This window comes from Bombina bombina, chromosome 6, assembly GCF_027579735.1.
Source record: "Bombina bombina isolate aBomBom1 chromosome 6, aBomBom1.pri, whole genome shotgun sequence".
NCBI lineage: Eukaryota > Metazoa > Chordata > Amphibia > Anura > Bombinatoridae > Bombina > Bombina bombina.
In genome coordinates this window covers 272,383,642-272,400,238 of record NC_069504.1, presented here as the reverse complement: position 1 = coordinate 272,400,238, position 16,597 = coordinate 272,383,642, and positions in this window count along the sequence as shown.

Here is a 16,597-nt window from a genome sequence, read left to right as displayed (position 1 = left end):
CGTCGAGAACTGGGTTCGCCTCAGTTATCAAAGTGTCTAAATCGGACGAAGTTGATTTTTGGTGACGTAACATACGATTCGGCGCTCTCAATTCGACACAAATCGATTTGAGTAGAAAACCTCTGGAAAACTTGCGGATTCCAATGCTTTCACCCTGCTCTTCGACACAATTAGAAGCTTTCTGATAGTTATCAAAAAATGACCACTTACGCTCGCGTCTTATCCGACACAGCGTACCTCATTTTCAATCCGCCGCCTCAGAGGTCGCGGATCCTATAGTAATCAATGGGCTTGAGTCGATCATGTCACCTAATAAAACTATGGGAATTTTTTTTTTTTTATTTTCCACTTGTTACAGTTTATGGAACTGAAAAACACATGCACACAAAGGATGGGAAAAGAATGAAAACACTGCACAGCAAATGTTATATTTTTGAAAATGAAAAACACATGCACACAAAGGATAGGAAAATAATGAAAACACTGCACAGCAAATGTTATATTTTTGAAAATGAAAAACACATGCACACAAAGGATAGGAAAAGAATGAAAACACTGCACAGCAAATGTTATAATTTTGAAAATGAAAAACACATGCACACAAAGGATAGGAAAAGAATTAAAACACTGCACAGCAAATGTTATATTTTTGAAAATGAAAAACACATGCACACAAAGGATAGGAAAAGAATGAAAACACTGCACAGCAATTGTTATAATTTTGAAAATGAAAAACACAGGCACACAAAGGATAGGAAAAGAATGAAAACAATGCACAGCAAATGTTATAATTTTGAAAATGAAAAACACATGCACACAAAGGATAGGAAAAGAATGAAAACAATGCACAGCAATAATGCTATCAATTAATTATACACAATACAAAAGAGGCTATTATTTAATTACACACAATACAGATTAGGCTATCAATCAATTATACAAAACACATGCAAATTTACATCGGCATTATATGAATTCTGATTTGGTTTGGATGGCAGCATCGTTGAGGCTAAGGTAAATCACTAGGATAATGTTTGATAGTCATGTTTTTAAGTCAGTTGCTAGTATCCCTTTTGGGAGATAAAATGCCTTTCTAAATTTCATGGCTTTATGTCACTGTGTAACTTTGTACTTTAAAAATACATTGAAATGATTTCAGTCATTTGCTAGGATCCCTTTTTGTAGCTACAATAATTATAAATGTCAGCTTTATGTCAATGTTTAACTGCACTTTCAAAATACATTTGAGTTGTAAATGTTATTAGGAATCACATCAAGAATAACAAAATATTTCACATAATGTTCAACACAGCATTCTTTTTGTTACTTAGGATTGAAAAATCTTAATTCTCTAATATTTAATAGTAAAACACAGTAATCACTGACCTTTTTCACCTTCATAATGCTGCCATCCAAACAGAAAAATATGAAATAACATTGAAACTAGAGCAACATACTCATGTGTTTTGAATAAATAATTTTGATAATTAAACAGACACCTGCATTTCTTACAGGTGATACACACCTGAATGGCTCAATAAGATATGTTTATGAACATCGTACTGTGCTCGTCAAATGACGCGATAAAAAAGACATACGTCACTAGTATTTAGTAGTTGATCAATTAGTCACTTTAATTGAGCGTTATATGACGCGATAATTAACGAAATGTGCAAGCCATGTCTTAGGTAATGATTGCTGCACCAATTTAATTAATTACTGAAAACGTTCACATCTGTGAAACTAGGCATTATAAAAGGGGCTGTTCAATCACTGCTTTTCATTATTATTGTTTGGTTCTTGGTTTGAGGATGGACATCCTCAATGTTGTCAATTTTGTGCTTTTATTAAGGAGACGCAGGGCAAGACGGGTGTTGATGGCTGCAATACAACATGGAAGACGCCGGCGAGTGCCAAGGGTTTTCTACCAAAGGATTGGGCTCCATGCCCTCAGTGACTGAGAGGTGATCCGTCGATTTCGACTGGATAGGGCCTCTATTGAGAGGCTCTATGTCGAGATCGCGGACTCTCTTGAGCCACTCACTAGAAGAACGAGGGCAATCCCTGGGATGGTAAAGCTTCTGGCGGTCCTCTATTTCTTGGCAACTGGGTCATTCCAGGCTGTGACAGGTCTAGGCGTTGGTATGAGCCAGACAACCTTCTCACGTCATCTGAAGGTTGTCCTGGATGCTTTGCACCGACGCCTAGTCGTTCATGTCCACTTCCCAAACACACCGGAGGAGTGGCATGCTGTCAAGCTCCAGTTCTACCATCGAGCTGGATTGCCAAGGGTATTGGGGGCCATCGACTGCACTCACATCCTAGTGCAGCCTACCAGGGATGAAGAAGAGCCCTACCGGGATAGGAAATTCAATCACTCGCTGAATATCCAGGTCATCTGTGACTCCAGGTTGAGGGTGATGAGTGTTCGATCTGGACTCCCTGGCTGCAATCACGATTCCTTCGTCCTCCGGAATTCTGCCATCTACCATCGGTTCCAGGAGGGCCAAATGCCAGAGGGAATCCTGATAGGTAAATATCTATTACATACTCTAACCCAGTGATTTGAAACCTTTTATTGTCCGTGGCACACTTTATTACATTTAAAAATGTTACTAAATCATACATTGTAGCCTTATACAGGATATATATATATATATATATATATATATATATATATATATATATATATATATATATATATATATATATATATATATATATATATATATGTTTATATATATATATATATATATGTATGTATATATATTTATATATATATATATATATATAATATATTTTTTTATTTATATTTATGTGTATATATATATATATATGTGTTTATATATATATATATATATATATATATATATATATATATATACATATATATATACATATATATATATATATTCACACACACACACACTGTACTGTGCTGTCATGCCATGCCTCCAACAAAATATACATGACATATTGACACTCATTCACAATCAATCATAGTGATTGTCTGTGAATGAATGTCAATGTCATGGTTGTAAATTATGCCTGATGATCCCGTCAAATACCTCCCAATATTTAGAGTTTTGAAAGAGGTACACAACCGCACTGTTGTCAGCCACAGCACACCTGAGGATCTCTGACATGGCACACTAGTGTGCCACGGCCCATTGGTTGAAAAACAATGCTTTAACCATATGTATATGAAATATTTTAATCATTCCTATTGCTAATGTCAATTTTCTATTTTGTTTTTTCAGGTGATTCTGGGTATCCGTGTCTTCCGTGGCTGTTCACACCCATCCAAAACCCCAACAGAGTGGAAGAGGTGCGCTACAACCGTGCACACAAGGCAACAAGATCTGTCATTGAGCGCACCTTTGGCGTTCTGAAGAGCCGTTTCCGCTGCTTGGACATTTCTGGTGGTGTCCTTCAGTACGCCCCCTCCAAAGTCTCCTTAATTTTTATGGTTTGCTGTATGTTGCACAATATTGCCCTAAAAATCCCGGATATAGATATGGAGAGCTTGGACAATGAATATGGTGAATTCATCGACCCAGACCTGGAGCACAATGCTCTGGGTGTCCAAGCTCGATCAGTCTATATCCAGGGGGTTTTTGGGCAAGAAGGTTGATTGTGCAACATACAGTTTTTATTTGTGTTTTTCTTTACTTTACATTATTATTTGTAATCCAAAAGCTGCTATATTTTGGATTACCTTTGAGCAAATATTGTCGTTTCTATGAATGAAATTGTATATCATTGTAAAGCCATTGATTGAAAATGGTTTATTTTTGAATATGTTGCTATTGTTTAATGTAAAGTTGATGAGACACATGTTTAATAAAATCTCATTAAACAAATTTTTTAAAGATCTACACTTGACTCTTTTGTTATTTGTAAGGCTCTAACAATAAATATTTATTAATGTGTTAATATTCTGTATTTCATTTTTTTAAAATGACCATTTTATTTCATTTATTTAGGCATACTTGTGTTTTAGAATAAACAGGTTTATCACCATAAATGTTCCAGAATAAATAATTACATTCTTGCATTTACAATTAATCTAACAAGATAATGAAGAACATCAGTGAATAGTAGTAAATTAAAAGGTTGCTTAAAATGTCATGCTCTATCTGCATAACAAATAAAACAAATTCATTGGTTCATTGTCCCTTTAACGTGCATGAGCTCAATGTTATGTATATTAATTTTAACGGTCACATTATAATAATATAAAATCTAAGATACAATTATTTTTTTCATTAATGGACCTAGCAGCAATGCACTACAGTTCTATACATGTTTTTTTTGGTGCTGTCTGTCTTTATCTACATCACAGTTTTTCTCTCTCTTTCAGGCCCATTTATCAAGCTCCGTACGGAGCTTGAAGGGCCGTGTTTCTGGCGAGTCTTCAGACTCACCAGAAACTCAAGTTATGAAGCAGCGGTCTAAAGACCGCTGCTTCATAACCCTGTCCGCCTGCTCTGAGCAGGCGGACAGGAATTGCCAGAAATCAACCCGATCGAGTACGATTGGGTTGATTGACACCCCCCTGCTGGCGGCTGATTGGCCGCGGGTCAGCAGGGGGCGGCGTTGCACCAGCAGCTCTTGTGAGCTGCTGGTGCAATGTTAAATGCGGAGAGCGTATTGCTCTCCGCATTTAGCGAGGTCTTGCGGACCTGATCCGCAGTGTCGGATCAGGTCCGCAAGCCCTTTGATAAATGGGCTCCCTTCTCTCTCTCTTTCTCACAATCCCCCCCTCACAATCCCTCTCTCTTACTCACATTCCCCCCGCACAATCTCTCTCTCTCTCTCTCTCTCTCTCTCTCTCTTTCTCTCTTTCTCTCTCTCTCTTTCTCTCTCTTTCTCTCTCTTTCTCTCTCTCTCTCACAATATCCCCCTCTTTCTCTCTCTCTCTCTCTCTCTCTCTCTCTCTCTCTCTCTCTCTCTCTCTCACACACAATATCCCCCCTCTTTATCTCTCTCTCTCTCTCTCACACACAATATCCCCCCTCTTTCTCTCTCTCTCTCTCTCTCTCTCTCTCACACACACAATATCCCCCCTCTTTCTCTCTCTCTCTCTCTCTCTCTCTCTCTCTCTCTCTCACACAATATCCCCCCTCTTTCTCTCTCTCTCTCTCTCTCTCTCTCACAATATCCCCCCTCTTTCTCTCTCTCTCTCTCTCTCACACAATATCCCCCCTCTTTCTCTCTCTCTCTCTCTCTCTCTCTCTCTCTCTCTCTCACACAATATGCCCCCTCTTTCTCTCTCTCTCTCTCTCTCTCTCTCTCTCTCTCTCTCTCACACAATATCCCCCCTCTTTCTCTCTCTCACACAATCGCCTCTCTCTCTCCCTCTCTCCCTCACAATCCATCTCTCTCTCTCACAATCCCTCCCTCTTTCTCTAACACAAGCCCTCTCTCTTTCAATATCTCTATGTATTAAGTTTTTCTCTCTCTAAATATATTTTTTATAATGTTTTAACTAATAAAGAGACCCCCGAACTTAATGATTTTTTATGTGTTATTTATAGAGCATACAAATGTAATCAAATTATTAATTATTCAATTGTTTTTTAAAACTAATCTTTATATATTTTTTAAAATAATCATTTTTGTAACTTTACATGCCAACCCATTTTGTTGAACTACCTTGGTTGTTCTTGTTGATTGGTGTATACATTCATCCACCAATAAATAAGTTCGGTCCAAGGGTATGGACTTTAATTTTAAAATAAAGATATAAAAAACATTAGCAAAAGTGTTTTAAAATGTGAATATCACATGTTAACAATTAATATTTTAAATATAAATATTGATTCAAGTTCACTTTATTATAATAACTTTTTTCTCCAAAAGCTCAATATTATAAATCTTCAAAGAAAATAAAATGTAATATGTTTATTAAATTTAACATTTAATAATAAGAGTAGTTAAAGGGCCATGATACCCACATTTTTTATTTCATGATTTAGAAAGATAATGCATTTTTCAACATCTTTCTAATTTTCTTCTATTATCTAATTTTTTTAATTCTCTTGATATTCTTTGATGAAAAGCATATCTAGATATGCTCAGTAGCTGCTGATTAGTTGCAGCACATAGAAGCCTCATGTGATTGGCTCACCCATGTGCATTGTTTTTTCTTCAAATTAGTATATCTAAAATATTAAGCAAAATAAATAATAGAAGTAAATTGTAATGTTGTTTAAATTTGTATGTTCTATATGATTCATGAAAGATTTTGAGTTTAGTGTCCCTTTAATATATTACTTATGCATTCAATTAGAACATCAGTCATTTGTAACGTGTGAATCAAGTAATAACAACAAACACATTTGTTAATGTTTAAAAATATATTTTTATTTTCAAAAAAAAAAAAAAAAAAAAATGTAATCATATTTTTAAATTAATACTCATAAAAAGAGAAAAACATATAATAATTTAAAAATATTGTATACATATTTTTAAATTAAAAATAATAAAAACATTAAAAGATTTAATAATTTAAAAATATTTTATTCATATTTTTAAATTAAAAATCATAAAAACATTGACATTTATTTAATTTTAAAATATTCATTACATATTAAAAAATAAAAAATAGTAAAAACATCGACATTTTTTTAATAATTTAAAAATATTATTGACATATTTTTAAATTAAAAATCATAAAAACATCAAGACATTTAGTTAAAAACTTAAAAATATTTTATTCATATTTTTAAATTTTTTAATAATTGAAACCTAAAATTATATTAAAAACCCTAATAAAATGAGCACATTAAAACACCCTAATCTTTTTTTCTTTTGGGTGAGGGAGAGAAGGGGGTGATCTCTCCCTTGTTGCCCTTCTCCCAAAGTTTAAAATCATCTGACGATTTAAAACCCTGTTGTCTTCGTCCACCCTCTCCCGACACTGCCGTTCTAGCTGGTCTTCAGCTGCTCTGGCCCTATCAAAAGCTAATCTTTCCCTATCCAAATTTAACCTATCCCTCTCCAATTCTAATCTACAACTATCCATACGTCTATTTAATTCTAATTTTTCCCTCTCTAACTCTATTCTGATACTGTCCCTACGTCGCTCATATTCAAATCTTTCCCTCTCTAAATCTAATCTAGCTGTTTCTACTCTAAACCTTTCCCTTTCTATATCTAATCTTTCCCTATCTACTGAGATGACCCGATCTAATATCTGCCCCTGTTGGTCAATAGATAAGCGTAATGCCCCATGCAACTCACGGTGTTCTGCCCGGTACTGCCTGGCCAGATCTAACATTTCCCCGACTGCCTCCTCATCAGTGATGCGAGGCAGTCGGTGGCCAGGATCAGCACGGCCATGAGCTGATGGGGCATGACCAACAGGGGCATGAGGGTCACCAGGGTCCAAAGCAGCTGGTTGTTCGGGGTCAGGAGGGGCAGAACGGCTGAGAGAACCTATTTCTGATGTTCCCTGGGAGAGTCCCTGATCCTGTGATTCTGGAAATAGGTTCTCTCCCAGGGACGACTCCTCTGTGAAATCTCTCAGCTCACGAAGACAACAGTCGATCTCCTCCGAAGTTAGTAATGCGCGCTCGGCATCTAAAGAAATTAAAAATAACATATATATTGTTAGTTAACTTAATGTATTTGGAAGTATTAAATGCATATGATATTAAACATATATCTTAAATCAATCATAACACAATCAAATTGTTAAGACACAGTATTTTAACATTACTGATTTGTATATTGTATGTTATCTTAAATTTATAAACTAAATAAGAATGTGTATATTAATTTATACTTTTAAAGTGGCTTAGTATCAAAAATATATCATATTCAATTTTTTTTAGAATTAATGACCGTACCACATCATTTTTAACACATCAATGTTATAAATTCAACAATATAAAACTCGGTTTATTCTGTTTATTAATCAATGACATGATTACAAGCAACACTAATGATGTTATGAGCTTGAGTATTGACAATGATGTTGCACAGAGAATATATTCTAGGCCTATTTATCTTTTTTCGGTTGGACATGATCCAACAGTGTAGATCATGTCCACAATAACTCACTGAATGTAGAGAATGCCCCCTTCAGAGTCATGGACAATGGCCCGTCAGCACTGTGTTGTTCAATAAACAAGATCATACTCAATTGTGGTGAATAGCTTCAAGGGTATGGAGCAGCTTTCTTTATACGTATGATTATAAATGCATGTTGTGTAAAGCCTGGATGCTCGCAATAAAATTTGTACCTACAACTCCATTTGTCGGTTAAAACATGAGAGAGAGAGAGAGAGAGAGAGACATAGAGGTCCATTTATCAAGCTCCTTATGTAGCTTTAAGGGCCGTGTTTATTGGGAGTATACTGACTCTTTGAAAACAACTCTTATGAAGCAACAGTCTAAAGACCCCTGCTCCATAACCCTGTCCACCTACTCTGATTTCTGAGAACTTATTGCTCTACACATTCAGCTATGTCTGTCATACCTGATCCGCACTGTTGTTTTGTAAATAGGCCTCAAAGAATGGTCATGCAATACACAGGTGATTATCCAAACCTTAAATTCATTTTAATTTCTAAAGAGTTGTAAATTAAAATATATGTAATGATCATCAAAGTGATAGTCTAGAAAGAACTAAACTTACATGATTCAGATAGATCATTACATATTAAGCAAGATTATTAGTTAATCCTATTATCAATAATTATTATTTTTATTTTTATATTTCCTTGAAAATCTATACAACGTAATAATACCAGCAGGCACATTATTTTTCAATAAAATAACGACCATTTTTTGATTGGATGGTTACATATAGAGAACAATGAAAAAGCGGTACCCAGGGGGTAAATCCAAAATGGCCTGTCTTTTAAGCTTACATTCAGGATTTTCAAAGAAAGATAGTAAGATAACATTCTATTTTTATTTTTTCTTTTACCTGAGGAGGAGATCGTAGATCTTGGAGGTGGTCCTAAAGCCCTTCGGACATCAACTAGATAAATAAAAATGAATATACATATTTAGAACTTAGACCAATCAGAGAAGTGAAAACAATTAAATTCAAAGCAAGCTAATAATATTAAACATACCTGTAGATCGGCCAATGCTTGCTACATCAGGGGTGCTGCACATAATGTCCGGGTGCGTGGCGGCCGATGAGAAGCTGTGGCTGGATTCAGTGTGGATACTGACGGGCAATAGCAGTGTATTATCGCCATCTTCAGCATCTTCACTCTCGGATTCAGCATCAGCAGCCACAGCAGCTGCTGCACTGGTAGATGCTTCAACAAAATACAAGAAATAAAATATGAGTAATATTGCACATAATGATAAAAGGGGCACTAAACCGAAAATCTTTCTTTCATGATTCCGATTGAGAATATAAATGTAAAACACATTTCTATTGACTTTCATATCTTCTTTTTCTCTATTTGTAAAATTTCCTTATTTGAAGAGAAAGCAATGCACAATGTTTTTCAAATCACATGATGCTTTTATGTGCATCATCCAATCAGCAGCTATTGAGCATATATAGATATGCTTTTCATCAAATAATCTGAATAGAATCAAACCAATTAGATAATATAAGTAACTTAAAATGATGTTCTACATTAAATTCTATTTCTAAATCATAAAATACAAAATTTTGGTGTTATGTCCCTTTAATAAACATTTGATGGAACAATCACAAAAATGTGCAACATGAAGATTTCAAGTAATATCATCTTACCTGCCAACTCGTCAGTATCATGCCCCACTAAATCCAGACCGAGCGTTAGGTTTGCTCCCAGCTTCTCCCGCAGCTGAACCTCATATTCAGTAAGTTCAGCCACATATATCTCGCCACCACCGGTCCGACGTGCAGACTGTAACTCCCTGGACAGCTTGGCCTTTAAGTGTCTTTTGATGTCCGAAAACCTTTTCTTACATGCATCCGCCGGTTTTGGATGATTCCCTTCGGCGGACACACTGTCAGCGATTGCTCCCCAGATTAGTTTTTTCCAGGAGAGCGAGGTTTTCTGGGCTTTAGAACCAATAATAAAATCGTAATGTTGTAAAACAAGGGTCACTAAAACTTTGTTTTGCTCATAATTAAATTGTATGCTGCGCCCTGACTTTACCAGGCGCAGACATGACAAAGATAAAAATAGCAGCAAGAGAATAAATAAATAAGCAATGTAAATAAATATCTCAACAGTCTTGTAGCTCTTGTACCTACAGCTCTTGTAAAGCATAGGTGATTAGACTCCATTTTACATTCCCTTTTATAGACTTGAAAAAAAATCTTAATTAGCAGTTAAGAATTGTCATTTTTATTTATTGTAATTATAAAACAATTAATATTAATATAAATACGTCATTTATGACGCCCGTTTAATGTAACGATCGAACGATCTCGATGTCTTAGATAATCTTTAATATTACATCTATGTCGCAGTATTAATTATGTTATGACGGATAAGCCGTCATACTTGTCTACAGTGTGTCATCCGTGTCTACAGTGTGTCATACATGCCTACAGTGTGTCATAGTTGTCTATAAAAGGGGTCAGTTTATTTTGTACTTTGAGGTCTATTGTCTGACAGGAGGGATCTCTTTAATTTTTGGCATTTACTTTGTAGCCGCATGAATACAAGGCAATCACAATTTATTTCAATAAACCGTAAGTAAATTAATTTGTTTTACATTGCTTTAATACTGTCGCATGATTTGTTTATGTTAAGGAGTTAAACAGCAAGTTATGAACCCGTGAAACATAAACCGACAAGCAAAAACTTTTGGTACACTTTAAAGTTATAGTGAACACGTGAGACATGCAAAGAAAGTTATAGTGAACACGTGAGACATGCAATCAGCCAACCGAATATCATATTTATTTACAACCAATAACCAATCAAATTTGGCTTTATTTTGTATATCGCCGTCGCAATAATAAATAATATTTATTTTTTTATGTAATAATGCTGTCTACATCCACTCAGGCAGAATTGTAAATGTTTGTTTGGGATGAATACTAGTATATATGTATGACATCCTATAGACTAGCATGACGGATTATTAGCACTTATTTATATGTCGCCATCAATGTTTTTTCACTATTTTTGCAAATATATTCATTGCAAACATAATTAACAGTTGGGCCTAAGTGAATGTGTTAGATAATGTGAAAATGGAACACGTGCTACATATAATCCGCCAACCAAATATTGATATTTTTATGTACACTTGCAACAACCAATGATATTTCTCTATGATTGCTATATATACGTCGCACTTTAAAAAAAATTCAGAAATTTTTTTTGGAATTGAGTTGCAAGTATGTCTACTCCATTCACCCAGGGAGAATTGCTTATTCTGGTGTATGGGATGAATAGGTACTTTCCCCGTCGCATAGGCGGGGTAGGGGGATTCAACATGAACATAGAGACCGCATCATCTATGAGAGGATGCGGAGGATGAGGAGGGTGTCCGGGATTACCCGGACACGTCGAAGCTGTCTGAGAAGGTTTTCGGACCTTAGGCGGCGGGAGACAGAGCGCTATGAAGCGTTGAGAGCGCAGGTCCGAATGTGTAAGTGATTGTCTTCGAAGTTAATAGATAGATGGATACTTAAATGACGCAATTCAATGAACAATTACATTAGTGGATCTTTTTTTATTTTTATTTTATTGTGTTACATGATTATATATTTGATTTCTTCAAGAATCTTATTGCCTTTTTAGCAGTCCTTTTATTTTTGATATTTCTTTTGTATTTTATTTACTTCAATACCAAAAATTAGCATAACACAAAAAAATTATTACTGTAGAGCAGTGATTTTTAAACATTTGTTTTGCCATGGTAAACTTTTTTCCTTTTAAAAATCCTGTGGCGCACCACCATCCAAAAATTAAAAAACGATCACACATTGAAGCCTAATACTGCATACATACATATATATATATATATATATATATATATATATATATATATATATATATATATATATATACACACACATGTACACAAACACATACTGTATGTATTGTGCTGTTATGCCATGCCTCCTACAAACTACCCCTGCACTGGGAGTATAAAAAAAAAACAAGTTAAAAAAATATGTCACACTGTTGTTCACACTGTTGTAAGTCTGCCGTGGCACACCTGAGGATCTCTCACGGCACACTAGTGTGCCACGGCACACTGGTTGAAAAACACTGCTGTAGAGGATCAATGCAATACAATTTAGTTCAACATTAGATTATCAACATAATTGAATCTATAGAGACTTTAAACAAAACATTCATGCTCCATCATGTTTATTAACAATGAAACAAAGTTTAATAATATATTTAAGATATATTTATATATCTATATCTATATCTATATCTATATATATATATATATATATATATATATATATATATATATATATATATATATAAAAATAGAGAGAGAGAGAGAGAGAGAGAGATAGATATTCATATGGATATGTATGCATATAGAGCTATATATCTATATAAAGCTATATCTCTCTCTTCTCTCTCTTCTCTCTCTCTTCTTCTCTCTTCTTCTCTCTTCTTCTTCTCTCTTCTTCTCTCTTCTTCTTCTCTCTTCTTCTCTCTTCTTCTTCTCTCTTCTTCTCTCTTCTTCTCTCTCTTCTCTCTCTTCTTCTCTCTCTTCTCTCTCTTCTCTCTCTTCTCTCTCTTCTTCTCTCTTCTTCTCTCTTCTTCTCTCTTCTTCTTCTCTCTTCTTCCCTCTTCTTCTTCTCTCTTCTTCTCTCTCTTCTCTCTTCTCTCTCTTCTTCTCTCTTCTTCTCTCTTCTTCTTCTCTCTTCTTCTCTCTCTTCTCTCTTCTTCTCTCTTCTTCTCTCTCTTCTCTCTCTTCTCTCTTCTTCTCTCTCTTCTCTCTCTTCTTCTCTCTTCTCTCTCTCTTCTCTCTCTCTTCTCTCTCTCTTCTCTCTCTCTTCTCTCTCTCTTCTCTCTTCTCTCTCTCTTCTCTCTCTCTTCTCTCTTCTCTCTCTCTTCTCTCTCATGCATTGATGCTGAAGATACATAACTCAACAATAATATTTAACCTGTATCTAATGTGTACATACAACTTTATATTTTAACAGATCGCAGGCGTGCCCAGATACCCAGATATATTCAGCCAGTGTCTATGGCTACCCCATGGAGCAACCGCTCCTCACCGCCATTGCCTGCACGGTTTCTAACAGCTCCTCATGGTAATTAGAATATTATCATATTGTGTTTGAATTATTTAACTTTAAAATTTTTGTTATTTTACATGTTATTAAAGGCAGCATGTTGAAAGGACAATAAAACGAAAGATTTATTTTCACAATCTAGATAAAGATTTGATTATTTTTTAAAGTTGACAGTATAGTGGTAATCCATTTACTTCATTATATATATATCATTTGATGAAGTAATAAGATTGCATATGGATGTGTCATGTAATCAAGGCATCTCTGATGATTAACAAATCTTCAACTACAGAGAAAATCTAGATATGCTTTTCTTAGAAATATAATAGAACAATTCATTAAATTATCATGATTGAAAACATTTAGAATCTCTTTATAAAAGATGAAAGGATTGTTTTTTAATTTCTCATTTACACTTGATGTATTTATTTATAAACAAAAAAAGTCATTTTGCAGACTTATAAAATTGTTTTTAATGGAAGATTTTTTAAATTTGGAATATGACATTGATCTTACTAATATTTATTCATTATTATGATTCATCTATTACAGAAGACCAAATACCGCCAATGGGAGAGCCACAAGCTGGTTCACCAGAAATAGAGGTGGCTAGGGCGGAGGAGGAAGAGGTTATTTTTTTTTTTGAAGAGGTGCCTAGGGAGGAAGAGGAGGAGGTGCCTATGGTTGAATGTAAGTTGAAAGAATATAATGTTTGACAAATTCAATATTGATAAATAATTTATCTAACATACATTATTTTCTTCTTTTTCTAGATCGAGATCAGGGGACCCAAACTGGTCCATTTTTAACTCCACTTTTTGAACAACTGGCTGAGGCCCTAACAACTGTTTCCAGGGCAGTTAGAAACATACATCATGCCCTAAATGAGATGTAATAATTTAAATTTGTTTGATTTAAAAAAAAATATATATTATAATTGTTTCTTTTATAGTTATTGATGTCTCACTGTATTCATTTAATGATTAATTTATAGTGACATGACAAAAATCAAGAAAAAAACAGTATAAATATGCTACAATATTTATAAATCAATAGCTGCTGATTAATGAAAGCACATAGATGCATTGACACACATTTATTAAGGAGATGTGATTCTGGCAATTAGGAATCAACAGAAACCCAAGTTAGGGAGCAGCAGTATAAAGACTGATGATCAATAACCCCGTCCAACTGATCTTATGAGGCGGACAGTAATCTCAAACGTTAGAAATGAAACAGTACCATCGGGTTGATTGACACTCCCTGCTGGTAGTCAATTATCCTCAAGTCTGCAGGGTGCAGTGTTGCAGCAGGAGCACAGAAGAGCTGCTGGTGCAATGCTGAATAGAGAAAGAATAATCAGCAAGGTCTTGCGGACCTTATCCGCACTGTCGTATAAGGTCCGCCAGATATTTGTAAAATTAGAAGCGTTATATGATTTACTTTCACATATGCATTGCTATTTCAAGTAAAATAGATTATCTGAGCAACGTGAAAATACACATCAAATGTTATTGTTCATGCTTCGAATAGTAACTTTGGAGTAGTATTATGAGTAATATTTGTATCTATTTTTATCTATTACATAATATCTCTTGCTATGTATGTATGTACATATATAGCTATATACATATATATATAGAGATATATATACATACATAAACACATCTATTAGTATATTGGAAATTGACATTTAAAAATATGTACATACATACAGAGAGAGATATTAAATTATATATATATATATATATATATATATATATATATATATATAGAGAGAGAGAGAGAGAGAGAGAGAGAGAGAGAGAGAGAGAGAGAGAGAGAGAGAGAGAGAAATATATATATATATATATATATTTATATATTAATATATATATATCTAAAAACAGAGAGAGGGAGAGAGAGACATCTCTCATATCTATATATCTATATCTATATATCTATATATCTATATATATATATATATATATATATATATATATATATATATATAGATATCTATAAATATATGTGATGCAAAAGAAAAATAATTATTAGAAAATATGTAGACACGAGGGGGGGGGGAGGTGACATGCAATGCTTGACATATAATTTTAATTAAAAATAAAATGCCTGTAATGAATTAGGCTACAAGTGTGTCTCTCTCTAAATATTACTGATTACATAGTTTGTGCACAGTGTGGGAAATAACCTGACAAAATTTATTGATATCAAAATACTAAAAAAAAAAATAATAGGCTCACAGATAAGCTAGCTGTCACAGGTGTATATATAGCAAACAATATATGATATATAGATATATATCGATATCTATATCTATCTATCTATCTATCTATCTATCTATCTATCTATCTATATCTATCTATATAATGCTGCAAAAGAAACATGTCAATTAGAAAATATGTTGACCCGGAATTGAAATATAAAATACAAAATGAATGTTTTTAAATAATTAGGCTCCAAGTATGTCTCTCTTTAGTGCACATTGTTGAACCTTACTTGGCGCAATGAATTAATATATAGAGAAAAGAAACATGTCTCAATGATCATCTAGCTCCCACTGGTGTAAATATTTGTGTCATATCCCGTTTAGATATTAGTTATTGAATACATATACTCTGTATATATACATACACGTTACACTTGAAACTATAAGGATAAATATGTCCAATATATGAAATTTTGCAGAACAAGAAATATACATTTTGATATGAATTATGTCTGCTACTTGCTATATTTAAAATATTGATAGCAAAACAAATTGCAGTGTGTATATATCTATCTTAATATATCTCTATTTATCTATCTATCTATCTATCTATCTATCTATCTATCTATCTATCTATCTATCTATCTATCTATCTATATAGAGATATATTAATCATCTGATGACAATGTATGTTATGTGCTCTGTTCATTGAATGTACTGGAGATATAAATAAAGTTGGGAAAAGCTCGAATCGATGAGACATCGATGACTGTTAGTTAACAAAAGTATGCGGCTCTTCGCACCGTACTTGACGCGCATATTTTGGACTGTTTTTTTGATAACTAAGGCGAACGTATTACGGTCCGCGACGGCGATGTATGTCGAAGTGTGGCGAGCGTACTTGACGTTGCGAATGCTTCATATTAGACGCTTTGATAACTACCCCCCTATACTTCCATCAAGACTTGGCAAGTTTCTTCTGTGCCCCATATATTTGAGTGGGCTGTTTTCTACTTTTTGGATTTGATTCAGTGATTTGTAAGTGAAAGAGGCATACCTCCAGTAAACTTGCATGTGCACACTGTTAAGGCTAATGTAAGATATTTTTTAACCACACTTTGCATTGCAAAGCATCTTTCAATAGTATTTTGAATTAGTATAGCCCAAGCGTACTATTCACTTCAATGTCCCTTTTG